Here is a 13,785-nt window from a genome sequence, read left to right as displayed (position 1 = left end):
AAGGTAAGCAAGCATCCCTCACCTAATCTCCAAGGATAAAAATTGTGGTTGTGATCTAGTAAATCAACAGGCGATGGAACTTCTTCCCCCAAGTAGGAATGGGAGTCCTCAGCTGGTTGCTTCATTTACAGGTAGCATAAGGAAGAAAATGATCTCACTGTCCTCAGAACCACCTAGAACAATGTTGTTCAAAGTGCCTTAAATTCCTCTGTGCCTTAAATCCCTCCTCAGCAAAATAAAGGCAGCCCTGAATTTCTGAGTTTCTCAACGTCATCACCACTATCATCGTGGTTGTTGCCATCAGAATCCCCAATTTCAGTCCCAAACACTTTGATTCTGTAGGTATAGGCTAGGAATCAAGAAACTGGATTTTTTACAAGTGCTCAGGAGATTCTGGTGCACACTAAAATTTGAGATCTGCAATAGATGATGTTACCAATGTTTTTAGGAATAAAAAAAGGTCATAATTTGTGTGTAATCCCTGATAAAAAAATTATCTTAGGTAAAGAATATTTTTAAATCAGGATATTAAAACTTACAGAAAGCATATTTTAATATGCTTTTATAATATTTGTGATATGTAACAACAAATTTCAACTTTTCCCCATTTTTTTAAGTTTATTTTAAGGTGTTTTTTTTTTTACGATTTTATTTATTTATGTGAGAGAGAGACAGTGAGAGAGAGCATGAGAGGGAGAGGGTCAGAGGGAGAAGCAGACTTCCCGCTGAGCAGGGAGCCCGATGTGGGACTCGATCCCAGGACCCAGGATCATGACCTGAGCCTGAAGGCAATTGGCTTAACCAAGTGAGCCACCCAGGCGCCCTATTTATTTTTAAAGGTTTATTTATTTTAGAGAGAGTGAGTGCACACCAGTAAGGGGGGGGGGGGCAGGAGGAGAGCAAGAATCTCAGACTCCCTGCTCAGCACAGAGTCTGACAGGGGTCTCATGACCCTGAGATCATTACCTGAGTCAAAATCAAGAGTGGGTTGCTCAGCTAAGCGACCCAATGGCCCCTATTTATTTTTTTTAGTATTCTCTATACCCAAGGTATAGAGATTGAACTCACCACCCCGAGATCAAGCCAGTCAGGTGCCCCAAATTTTCCCCATTTTAAAAAATGATGTTTGGTGGGGGCACCTGGTTGGCTCAGTCAGTGGAGTGCACAGCTCCTGATCTCAGGGTTGTGAGTTCGAGCCCCAGGTTGGGCAAAGAGGTTAAAAAAAATATTTAAAAAAAGATGTTTGGTTGGGAAGACCAAATGTAAATTAAAATACATGTAAATATTTACATTCTATGGCATCAAAAACTGCTTTCTTGAAATGATATTCAGAACTCTTGAGTTCTGTACCAATCCCTTCCAAATAAAACCAGTGGCTTATTTTTATGTTTGGAGAAAGATCTCAGGCTGCTGTTTGCAAGTTTTTCCACAAGTAACAGTGCAGGTGTGGACAGCCTGCATCTCAAATAAAAACCAACTGAGATGTAATTGCAAATGTATTTTCCTTTTTAGTATTAGTTTTGGTAGTACAAGAGACATGTTCATGTGCTGTATGAAAAATTTTATTAAATAAATAAAATTTAGGAATCTGATGAAGATCATCTGGAGGTGAAGCGGCAGAATTACTATCATTTTTATGTCCCCCAGTAACTAGTTGGCTCACTGTCCCTATTCATCAAGCTGCCGGTCTGCAACTGTGTCAACAATCCAGTCCTGAACTAGACCAGTAGGCATGGGGGTGGATGATTCAGAGTCACGGGGAGTGCTGGGTCCAACTACATGGTGAGGGTCGTAAGCAAGGTGGAGTGGCCTCTGTCCAACTCTCTGGGAATATTCTGGCACCCCTCTCCCCACCTGTTCCATAGCAAACACTAGGGAAGGTAAACTTCAACTCTCACTCAGAATGACTAAGCAAACTCTTCCATCAGTAAATAAAATGACCAAGAATGGTACCTGAATCTAGTAGTGCCCAAAAGGAAGAAACAAAGGTAGACAGATGTGAGAGAAACTGAAAGACTAGGAATTTTCCACTGTGGACTGGGCAAGTCCTAGCACCTGCATTATTCCTCCCCACCTCCTGCCCACTGTACAAAATGTTAGCCCCTGACTCTCCCTCTCCGCACCTCTGTAAAATCCAAAATGCCCAAACAATGGCTGCTCATTTGCAAAAACAATTCCTCCCCCTTCCTAAAACCGTCCTTGACTGCAGATTGCTCCAACCAGCTGAACTTCAGCTGACCCAATCCTGCTAAAACAAGCCCTAGAAAACACTCTGCTCTTTCTCCAAACTAGAATGCTCCTTTTGTCCAGCATTTTCGAATAAAGGCTTATGCTCTGGTGAATCTTCTTCCACACCATGTAAAATAATAATTTAGCATGGTCAAGAGGAAGTATAATTAATTCATTGTGGCCCCACTGACTCAAGACCTAGGGAAAGGCTGGAAGCAGAAAGAGGATGAGGGCCGGTTGTTTCTCCAGCAGATGTCTTAATCATCATTAAAGTTAAAAAAAAAAAAAAAAAAGGTAAGATTCACAGAAAATCCTGGAGGGACAACACACTTTTCTATGCATTTTAGGATCAAATATATTGATTCCTGTGCCATAACTCTGTATGCATGTGATCTAGACTGAGACTGCAAAGATTTTCTAAAGCAAATGAAGAGTGAAACATGAAGAGGAGGTGGTGGGAGAGGATGACGCTACATTTACTTAAGAAAAGCAGAAAAGCCTTTTTTTTTTTTGCAAGTCTTTTAACATAATCCAGCAGTTGCAAATAAACAATGGTGCTGATTACTAACCAATTATACTTAACCACTCAGAGGCCAGCAGAGCCTCCAGTTGGCCTACCTTCCTGTATGTAAATTTCAGGATGACTAGGCAGCATTTCTTTAAAGAGGATCAAGGCAGTTAAAATGTCTTCAGCAATCAGACTGGCTTCTGGTGGTTCAAATGGGGGGTGTGCTTCCCCTACTTTTAGAACTGGCCTGGTGGAAACAAACAGATGTCCGAGGGAGTCCTGACCACTCCACAACCCAGAAACAATGAAATCCTTTCTTGATATGCAATTCCAGAAAAGGCCTGAGCACGTTAAACTGGGAGATAGAAGCCTGACCTGCAGCACCAGAGAGGGCCAGCTTAATTTAAAAAGTCAAGTAATACTTGCTCAACAAAATTTTTTAGAAGTTCAAAAGCAGCACGAGGGGTGGCTGCTGAAAAAGGCTGCTGAGGGAGCAAGACGGTTTTGCTTATCTTTTTATAGGCGAGGACAATGGAGAAATTACCAGACCAAGGTCACTTTCCATTAAAAAAAAAAAGTTGGAAGCCTTAACAAGAGATAAAAACATGCATTAAGTCATGACTCCATGAAATCGGCAGCCTAGTGAGAATCTCTGCAAGAATCCTGTAGGAAATGAAGTGCGGATTAAATGTAAAGTCTCCTTGAGAGCAACTTCTTGTTCCTGAAGACTAGAGCCATTTCTGTGAAACGTATCACAGAGAAATTGTGAAGAGGATTTGCTAGGCATCACAGCTTTTCCACGCTCACATGAGGTCTGAAAACGCTATGATCTAAAAAGAACAGGGCAGTGCTTTGGGGAGGGAATTATATAACACGCCTTATCAGAGAAAAGCACTCCATTCTCCAGTCTTTGCAAAAGGTCACGTGCTAATGTAAGTGTAATATACTTTGGGGTTTCAAAAATTACACACATTGCCTCAAAAGAGATGGAGGGAAAAAAATATAATCACGGGGTAAAGGCCAAACATTCTCTCTTCTGAATGCTTAAATAGCCAATTATGTGTCTTAATACATTAATTCTATGGAGAGAAAGAAGACTATTACAGGAAAGTTGAATAAGACATCTTAAAAAATGTACCCTGGGGCCTAAGTCCATTCAACCGACAGTAAAATCACCCCCTCAAAAAAGCAGTTTTATGCAACATCTAGTATTTTAATTTCCCAGCTGCCAAGAGAAATATATAAGGAGCAGAAATTAAACTAATTATGTCAGCAGCACAGTGAACAAAACTTTGTCTAGTTAGACAACTGCTGAACAATACAAAGGCCCTTAAGGATAGGAACTTCTTTAGAATATAAATGATCCCCAATCAAATGACAAAAATTAGTCTGTTTGGGCAATAAACAGATTCATGGTTTAGATATAAAATTTCAACCATCATAATCCAATATAAAAAATATCCAGTATAAGAAACAAATCTCTAAAATGGCTTTAAATCACTCTCTGATTTACATATGCTGTATCATTAATAGGTCCTTTAAGCCAGCATTGTACTAATCAGCTTTTTAAACATCCTGCCCACAAAAGGGCCTATTCATTTAGCTGAGAGACAGGTGTTAGCAACCAGCAACCTCTTTTAGCCTGGAGTTTCAGGGGCCTGGCCTGCGATTATTGTGGCATGATTGGCAAGTCGAAAGGAAGGGCCCTTTGAAAGATGGGAAGGGAAGAGAGAGGGAAAGAGAAACAAAAGAGACCAAAAGGGAGAAAGGAAGATGAGGAAAGAGATGGATGTCAGCTGCTACTTCACGGGGCCACCCTAATGGCCAGCCTCCTGGCCTGATGGAAGTGCCCGGGCTACCACCCAGATGGATAGATACACATGGCTGAACTCAGAGATTATTAATTCATTCCTGCGGACAGTAACTCTGGATATATGCCTATTCTCCACTCATTCTAAAAACATTTTTGAGTGTCCTAGGACTCTCTCATCCCCTATCATCCAGTTCCTAACTTCAGTCCTCACTCTTTGATAGACTCTGAAGGAGCTGATGGAGTAGATACTCCTGGAAAGAGTTACAGAGAAAGCCAGATTTAGAAAGACATCTTCAGCCTTCGGAATAAAAATCCTAGCAGAAAGTAGGAGAAGTGAACATTCATGGAGTTGCCTGCAATGTACAAAGAATATATTTTCTCTCTTTTAATCCACCTAACAATCCCACCAGGTTTGATCTTCATCTTGGGGATGAAGAAAATGAAGCTGACAGAGATTAAGGAAGGGGTCTGAGGTAGCATGGCCAGGAGGCGGGAGAGCTGGGATTCAATAACCGGTTTGTCGATTTCCTAAACTGTTAGGCTTTTCCCAAGTTTAATTCCCTAACATATCGAGTGCCCGATTCTGTTTTAACTCGGATGGTTCTGTACTTTCAGCACTTTTTCTTCCTTCCGTGAACTCAGCAAAGGACCTGTGACTAAGCTGTATCGACTATTAAGCCTCCATTAGTTTCCATAAGCGCTTCAGCTATGAAGAAGTGAAACATCTGGCAAGTTGGCTTTAAGTCCTACACGCGGAGAATTCCCAGGCACCCCTCCTACCCAACACTGATCATAACTAGATTCAACTACCGAGTCCAACCTCCAGTTGTTTCCACATTACCATTCATTTGTCCACTCAGGAAATAAAGGAAGCTACTTTCACCAACCCTCCCTCGTGACTCCTGATAGATAATACAGCAGAGGGGGGCCTCTCTGTAAAGTAATTTACATAAAGTTGTAAAAGCTCTTTGTTATCTTTCATGACTAGGAAATGGGCTATTCTAGCAAATCAAACATCCTGGATAACATAATGATGCTTTTAAAGGGACAACCATTTATTAAGAATTTCAAAGCAATGCAGCAGTGGCTCCCAAACCTGGCTGTATATCAGAATCACTTGGGGAGCTTTTTGGAAATAGAGGCCAGAGTGGTTTTTAAAATGTAAATTCTTGGTCATCACTTTTCTACTCAATCAAATCTCCAGGAGGTGGGGCTGGGAAATCCGTACTTTAAAGAACCCCTTAGTGACTCAGCTGCGAACTGCAGCTTTCAAGGAACGCCTGGCTTTTGGGAACTCCTTGGAATAAAACACTCTAAAAAGGCCAAAAGCTGCACTGAATACAATGTGACCTTTTGCTGATTCAGGAAGACTTCAGGATCTCCCAACAGCTCTGGTGCATCATTCACTACTGGTCACCAGTCACTGTATTGGCACAACCAGAAAAGAAAGGTTAAGATTTCGAATTGGTACAAAGCTGGAAAAACCAGCTTCGGTTTTACTATCAGATTTAAAAAGCTGCTTTTCCCCCAGAGGAAACATAAGATTTTATGCTTGCTTTGAAAAAGGAAAATGTTTAAAATCATGCAGTAGGATTCTCTCAACCAACTGTTTAGCTACAATTCAGAATGTTAACAGGCCCAAATGCATCAAAAATGTGGAACACTCAACCTGCAGAAGAGAAAGCAAAGGAACTTCATGACCATCTTAATTAAGAGAAAGGAAGATAATAGGTTTAAACTAAGAATGGCATTATAGGATTAGATAAAACCACTGTCCTGACCATGGCAACCAATAAATCCTGGAAACTGGGAGAGCTGAGGCCCCTAATTCCTTCCTATCTGGGATGGCTTTCATGTCCTATTAAAAGTCCTATTTAAAACTCTGTTAATAATATAAAGTCACAATACAAGAAAATGACCAAACCATTTCCCTATTGAAGGAATGGGAGTTCACGTGTTTATATATAAAAAGATTGTCCTTGTGTGTCAACTATACTTCAATTAAAAAAAAAGACCAAAAAAAAGGTAATAAAGATTGTCCTTTTAATTGCCAAAATCTTTCTTACCTAAACACAAGTAACCACTACCAATAACCAGTAACCAAACAAAAATAATAACCAGTAATCATTACCAAACAATAATAACGATGAAGCAGCTAATCCCTTGAGACTTCACCAATAGCAATTTAAATTATGTTTCTCATTAAATTCTAAGTTATGACTTAGTTCTGTATTACAGGGGTGATGAGATTCCAAGGTGCAGAGGCTAAAACTTTCATCCCAAAACATAAACACTATGGCCAATACAAGTCTGATATAAGTCTCTAATCTACCATTAAAATAGCAATGTTAATGGTTCTATTATAAGAATAAAAAATCAAGGTGGAATCATTCCCCTAACACTCCCTAAGTTTCTGTAGGTGTTTCCAGGAAGTCCTAGGCACAGTACTCTTACAGATGGGTGTGGCTATATTAAACATCACAGTGAACATGTAATGAGGAAAGAAATTGTGCCTTTTTTTGATATTGTTGCTGTTTTATCCTTTTAAATGCTGGTAATTGAAAATGCTTTTTCAAAAAAAGAAAAAGAAAATGCTTTTCCACTGCTATCTTAAGAGGCCTTAAAGATGCATTCCTATTAGATGGTGCTAAGCAGTTATGTCAACCAGCCTGGCCATGAGAAAGATTAAAAACAAATTAATTTCTAATCGGAGAACAGCTCTTTTTCTGTGCATATTATTTTAGGAGTTGGTTAAATTAAGTCAATTTGGAGGATTTAAAGCCTTTGATCCCAATGTAAACAGTCAGAATAACCGCTGTCTACCTGACCAATTTGTAAATTTTAAGTGGGCTAACTTTGTAACTAGGTATAGACATTAAGTGTGTGTGTGTGTCCTAGATTACATGGAAATTTTCTCCAAGCACAATCAAGTTATTATATAGCCCTGCCACATCAATCTGCAATTGTTAAACACAATTTCCAAACTTAGAAAATGACACCTCTAAATAAACTGGTTTATGAAGTCCAGAATTATTAGGAAATATGCCATAATGTTTCAGAAATAACTGCCATCATTTATGTCCTTGAATGTGAAAGAATGCAATCAGGAAAAAAGGATAAAGAAATTGTCAAACCTAAAATCCCCTGACAGAAAGGAAGTAACACTGCAGCTCCCAACCCTGGAATTCTGTATAAGAACTCAGCAAAGCACCGTGTCCCCTGCCTACTCCCATTCCTAGAAAAATGGCTCAATAAAAATGGACAGCTTTGGCCACATTTCAGTAACTCGAACTGTCACTGGGAAAATCACAAGGCTCCCCAGACAGCTGTAGCAACAGGAGTGACTGGAAGTCTTCCCTGTCCTCCAAACCACCTGTAAAAGGGATGAATAAGGAACTTACTGCATTCTTAGAAGGCCACATGCACCTGTGGATGATTATTCATTAGGTCACCGTGGCCTTTAGCCAAGGTGCAAAGTGACGGTTGTGGGTAAAGCCCTATTTCCAAGCTAACAATAATTCTTCCCTGAGGTAGACTGGGAGGAGCTTGATACAATCTTCCTTGATTACACAAGCAGTTTTCTCCCATTAGAACAAATACAGACCAACAAAAAGGAGAAAATATGCTCTTGTTGGTATCTTCTGCCAGCTCGAAATCAAGCTCTGAGCAGACAGATGCCTGCCATGCTCTGACTCCCCTGGTCTACCCATATACTTCCCTATGCCTGGTCAAATGTCTAAGGGGCAGCCCGCTGCAGAGGGGCCCCACTTCCCTTCTCCGTCTTGGCCACTGGCGACCTCACACATCACCTCAAATAAACGGAGGGCAAATCCCTACAGGGAAAAGTGGTAGGAGGGGTGGGGGGCCCACATTCCCAAACTTCTCCACCAAGCCTCGGAACTCCAGCCCCCTCCTTCCAAGAAGCCTCAAGGGCTCCTCCACAAGGAAGCAGAGACAAGCTAGGTCCTTTATAGGGGGCACCAGGCCGCCGCGTACCTGACTCAGTTTCCTCTGCCGTAAAGAGGCATCTTTACCCCACAAGCCAACTGAACCTGCAGGTCTGTAAGGCTTTGGAGAAATTTGAAGATACCCGTCTCGGGTTACTGCCCGCACAGGTGAAATGCTTTCTTTGAAGGGACTTTTAATGGGACAGGTGCGAGCTACCCCGGATGCGGAGACTTCCAGCGAGGCAGGGCGAGTCCCAGGCCGCCCCCCGCACAGAGTAGGCGCCTCCAGACCACAGCCCGGCGGAACCCGAGGTCGAGCCGCACTCCCACCCCGACCTCCCCCAGGACCCCACCCAGGCCGGGCACCTCGCGTATCCCAGCGCCGCCGCCGCCTCCTCACCTGCCGCGCCCGCCCGGCGGTCCGCACCTGGGAGGGGAGGGGCCGGATCCGGGCCGCGGGCGCCTCAGGCAAGGGCGCTCCCGGCTCCGCCGCGGCGGCGTCTCCGGGGCTGAGGGGCACCGGGGGGCGGTCGCGACATCCTCACGGGCGGCCCCAGGAAGTTGGCCCCCCCACCCATCGCCAGCCGCACTGCCCGGCCGCTCCCGCCCCTTGCGCGGCTCCGCCCCCGGCGCGGCCCCGCCCCTCTCGGGAGCGCGCCTCCGCTCCCGCGGTGCCCCAGCCACCATAGAGAGGGGCGAGGCGCGCGGCGGGCTAGAGTGTGGCCTCCGCGCGCGCCCCCTGGCGGAGCTGAGGCGGCCGGAGGCGGGGCAGGCCGAGCCTGAACCTGAGCCCCGCAGCCAGCCGCGGAGGAGTCGGTTCTCTGGTGTCAGGGCATCTGCTGCCCCTCGTTGCCTTGGTCACCGGACTTTGCACGAGGAGCTGGAGTCCACGTACGAGGCTCAGCTAGGTGGTGGTCCAGCTTGGTGACCTTGAGCGAGTCCCTTAACATCCCTGAACTCGTTTCGTTGTAAGAGTTTGCGGGTTGCCTCACTTTAATATTTCATTGTTCCTCCCAACAATGCTATAAGCAGGTGAGGGTTCCCAAGATTACAATGGAGGGAACCCAGGCCCATCAGGGTTCACTAGCTTATTCAAGGTCCCGTAGCTGGAAGGTATTAGAAGCCAGATGTGTAAGACATCAAAACCCATGCTTTTCCCACTCAGTCGCTGGCACCTCCCTCATCTAGCATTTCCCAGTCTAACCCCCCAAGGTTAGTTAGTTTTACCTTAGGAGGGTGAGGAAACTGCTCCGAGAAGGCCTTGGTTGAAGGAAAAGGACTGTGCTCAGGAGCCCACCCCGGACATTCATCAGCCGTGTACCTTTTAGCAGGTACTTAACGCCTCTGAACTCCAGCTTCCTCATCCCTGAAACAATTGGTATGGTTGTTAGGAAGTAGGGTGGCATGAGGATTAAATGAGCTAATGCATTTAGAAGTGCTTAGTAAACTGTAAAGCACCGGATTGCATGGGGGATCATTAGCCAGTGTGGATGAAGAAAATACCTAGTCATGAAAATAATATACATTCTAATCATTATTCTGACCATGTCTAATGACATTTTCTTCTGCTTTTAGTTTCCTATCGAAACCTCCCACAGTTGTTCTGAGCAATTTATATTTTAAAATAAGGACTATCATGAGAAAAAATGATGTAAAAACACTATCATTTATACATGTGGACTGTCACTCTACAAGTATTTCTAATCTTCACAACCCAGCAAACTGAGTACTATTATTCCCATGTTATTAACGAAGATCTGAAGGTTAAGTAATTTACCCAAAGCCACACCGTTTGAAAAAGGCCAAGCCGAAATTTGAAACCAGGTCTTTCCACCCCCAGTAACTCATGGAAATACTGGCCTTCTAGAGGCCTCCCGCCCCTCATCTTTTTCCTACCTAGCTACTTTGGTAACTTTCCTTGATGGAATTCTGTCTTCTCTGCTTCTCTCCAGGGCTTTATTCCCCCCATGAAGGCGTTTATTGTCTCCTGTTTTCCCCCATCTGGTTCCTTTCCTCTTGAGATGTCAGGACATTGCTCATCCTCTTGTTTCTGAAATGGATTTGTGACCTGTGATTAAGGCACAGCATTCTCCACCTGATCTCTCCTTCTCTTTGTGTTAATTATAGTATAGAAAGTTAATAGGTCCAGAACAAGGATGGGGTGAGACCAGAGATGTTTTTGTAAGCTCAGTTTACAAGCTGAGTGCTCAGTTCCAAAGGGAAGTGCTCTCAATTCACTGGTTGGACCCAATGACTGGAGTTTAGATTCATGACATCCTCTGGAAGTCATTTTTTTCCCGGGGTCCTCTGGTCCATATTACAGTTAAATCATGGGAATGTTGCTAAATAATGTACATATCACTGAAGCAAGGAGGTCTCAGAGCTGCATTTACCCACACTCCTCCTTTCTCCGCCTTTAGCATTATCACCATCACTATTTTTAATCTTTAGCGTGCCCTTCTGCAGAGGCACTCAATAATGTACCCATTGTGCAAGTAATCTAAAATCCTTTTCGGCAAGCAATAGTATTTAGTAGTAATAAAACACTAATTTGTCTACCAAGTGACATATTTATAGGAGCTGTTTACTTTGACATATTTTTATTATTTCTACTCATTTGCTAAGTACTTTCCAATACATATTTATGAAGCACATGCCTTTCCCCAAACAGTAGTGAAAAAATAAATCATATTATTTCTTTTATTAGTAGCAGCATGGCTTGTAAGAGCTAGTGACCTGATTTTTGCTACTTCTGGCACAAGCTGAAAGAATTAATGGTGATTGAGCACCTACTATGTACCAGACATTCTGTGAAAGGCACTTTATCTGTTAAGTTCCCCTGAGACATATAATTTTACCAATAAGGAAAATATAATTCCCCTGCAACATATATTTTACCAATGAGACAGAGACATTATCTTGTCCAAGTAATTTGGCCAGAAAGCATTTTTTTTTTAAGATTTTATTTATTTATTTGACAGAGAAAGAGAGAGAGAGCAAGAACACAAGCAGGGGGAGTGGGAGAGGGAGAAGAAGGCTTCCTGCTGAGCAGGGAGCCCGATGCGGGGCTCAATCCCAGGACCCTGGGACCATGACGTGAGCCAAAGGCAGACGCCTAACAACTGAGCCACCCAGGTGCCCTGCCAGAATGCATTTTGAACCTAGATCTTTTCCTTATCCAAAACCCCAAATCATCATTCCAATTCACCAGCCCCCTCTTAACTTCTCTGGACCTAATAAATTATGGAAAATATAAAGAATTCCTTTCTAAAAGAGGCTGTATCTATTACCCCAGAATGGAACAGAGATAAACAGACACGAGATGCTAATCCCAATTTTTCTACAAGAGGTAACTCTCTAAGGGGGTTATTCCCTAAGAAATCAATGGTAGGGTACTTCCCAAATACTTCAGAGTATTAAAGTAAGCACAAGGCTCTGTGCAACGGCACTGGTCACACTACCGTGAAGCTGGCCTTGCCTGGACAGAATGAAGCTGTCACTAGTACCTTTCAGGCATTGGAAGCCTCACAATGATATGACATTTAGTTCCATTATAGGCCTGGAAAAGCATTTGGTGCTTTACATAAGCTATATGACTCCAAAGCAATTCTATCCATCAGGTATTATTATTTTTTAAAGATTTATTTATTTTAGAGAGAGAGACAGGGGAAGGGCAGGGGGAGAGGGAGAGAGAGAATCTTCAAGCAGTCTCCCCGCTGAGCACAGAGCCTGATGCAGGGCTCAATCCCATGACCCTGAGCTGAAATCAAGAGTCAGCCACTTGACTCACTGAGCCACCCAGGCACCCTATGCAGCAGGCATTGTTTTCCCCATTTCACAGTAGATGAAACTGAGGCTTAAAGAGTCTAAGTGATTCATCCAATGACACCCAGCAAGTAAGTGTCAGAGCTAAGACCGAGTTAGTTGAGATGTAAAAAATCTTGTTCCTTGGGGCGCCTGGGTGGCTCAGTCAGTTAAGCGTCTGCCTTCGGCTCAGGTCATGATCCCAAGGTTCTGGGATCAAGCCCCAGCATCTGGCATCAGGCTCCCTGCTCAGTGGGGAGCCTGCTTCTCCCTCTCCTGCTCCCCCTCCTTGTGCTCTCTCTCTCTCTCAAATAAAAAAAATCTTTTTTGAAAAATTAAAAAATCTTGTTCCTTGACTTTGTATTCTTTTCTGCATAGACCCATTGTCTTCTGGTAAAACCCAGTCTTCAATTAAGGCTGTCATACCCAGAAACTACAGGGAGGCAGAGAAGGGCTAGGGTTCAAAGGCTATTCAAGGAGTCAATCTAGTGCAGCAACTGAAGGACACATGGACCTTCCATCGACTGGGAGAGCGAGCTCTGTGCATGGCCAGTGTAATGGCCAGTACTTGGCCTCCCTCTGCAGGATAAACAGGAGACACAATGAGGTCTCTACCTTGATAAAAGGTCACTACAGGGAACCTACAGAACCTTAATGATAAAATACTGGGAACAGCACACTAAAGTCAGGAACAAGACCAGGAAAATGGCCATGGGTGCTTCTATTCAACTTAGTACCTTAGTCTAGCCAGTGCAATAAGACAAGAAAAAAAATGAGAAAAACACCTTTTTTTTTTTTGAGGGTAACATTTTAAAAAATTTTTTATTTGAGAAAGAGAGTGAGCATGGGGGGGGAGGGGCAGAGAAAGAGAATGAGCAGAGGGGAGGGGCAGAGAGAGAATCACACTCCCCTGCTGAGCAGGAAGCCCAACGTGGGGCTCAATTCCAGGACACTGGGATCATGACCTGAGCTGAAAGTAGACACCGCACTGACTGAGCCACCCAGGCACCCCTGAGGGTAACCTGTGATGAATAATATAACTAGCTCTAATTTAAACTCCATGCATCACAGAGCTTCTCCAATACCCTTCCCCAACATACCACTTTGAACAGTATTAACTCTACCCAGTACTATTCCATGGGGGAACACAGCAAAAACCTAGTGGGATATGCACATTTCTAAATCCCTTCTCTCTTCCTGGCTCACATCTCAGGTGTTTGTTGTTTGTTTGTTTTTACGATTAAAAAAAAAAGAGGGGCGCCTGGGTGGCTCAGTCGTTAAGCCTCTGCCTTCGGCTCAGGTCATGGTCCCAGGGTCCTGGGATCAAGCCCCACATTGGGCTCCCTGCTCCGCAGGAAGCCTGCTTCTCCCTATATCTGTCTCTCTCACTATATCTGTCAAATAAATAAATAAAATCTTTTTTTTTTTTTTAATAAATAAAATCTTAAAAAAAAAAAAAGATTTTATTAGAGAGAAAAAGCATG

At 43.4% G+C, this 13,785-nt stretch overlaps 1 protein-coding gene across 5 annotated transcripts in view; it reads right to left on the bottom strand.

Annotated features, from left to right (window-relative positions):
- RFFL (ring finger and FYVE like domain containing E3 ubiquitin protein ligase) overlaps positions 1-9,863 on the bottom strand; it is a 65,130-nt gene extending 55,267 nt beyond the window's left edge. For 2 of the 5 annotated variants that reach the window (XM_081805362.1, XM_081805366.1), the window contains exon 1: positions 8,898-9,100. The gene's annotated coding sequence lies outside the window, so the exon portion shown is untranslated. Of the gene's footprint in view, positions 1-8,897; positions 9,101-9,724 lie in introns of those variants that run through there. The other 3 variants (XM_081805368.1, XM_081805369.1, XM_081805365.1) reach the window with 3 other exon arrangements.
- Between the last annotated feature and the right edge of the window lie 3,922 nt (positions 9,864-13,785).

The sequence above is a fragment of the Leptonychotes weddellii genome, chromosome 15, assembly GCF_054177405.1.
Source record: "Leptonychotes weddellii isolate Sample4059 chromosome 15, ASM5417740v2, whole genome shotgun sequence".
In the NCBI taxonomy this organism is placed as follows: Eukaryota; Metazoa; Chordata; class Mammalia; order Carnivora; family Phocidae; genus Leptonychotes; species Leptonychotes weddellii.
Note: the sequence above shows the minus strand (reverse complement) of the source record. Positions and strands in the feature narration are given on the sequence as shown.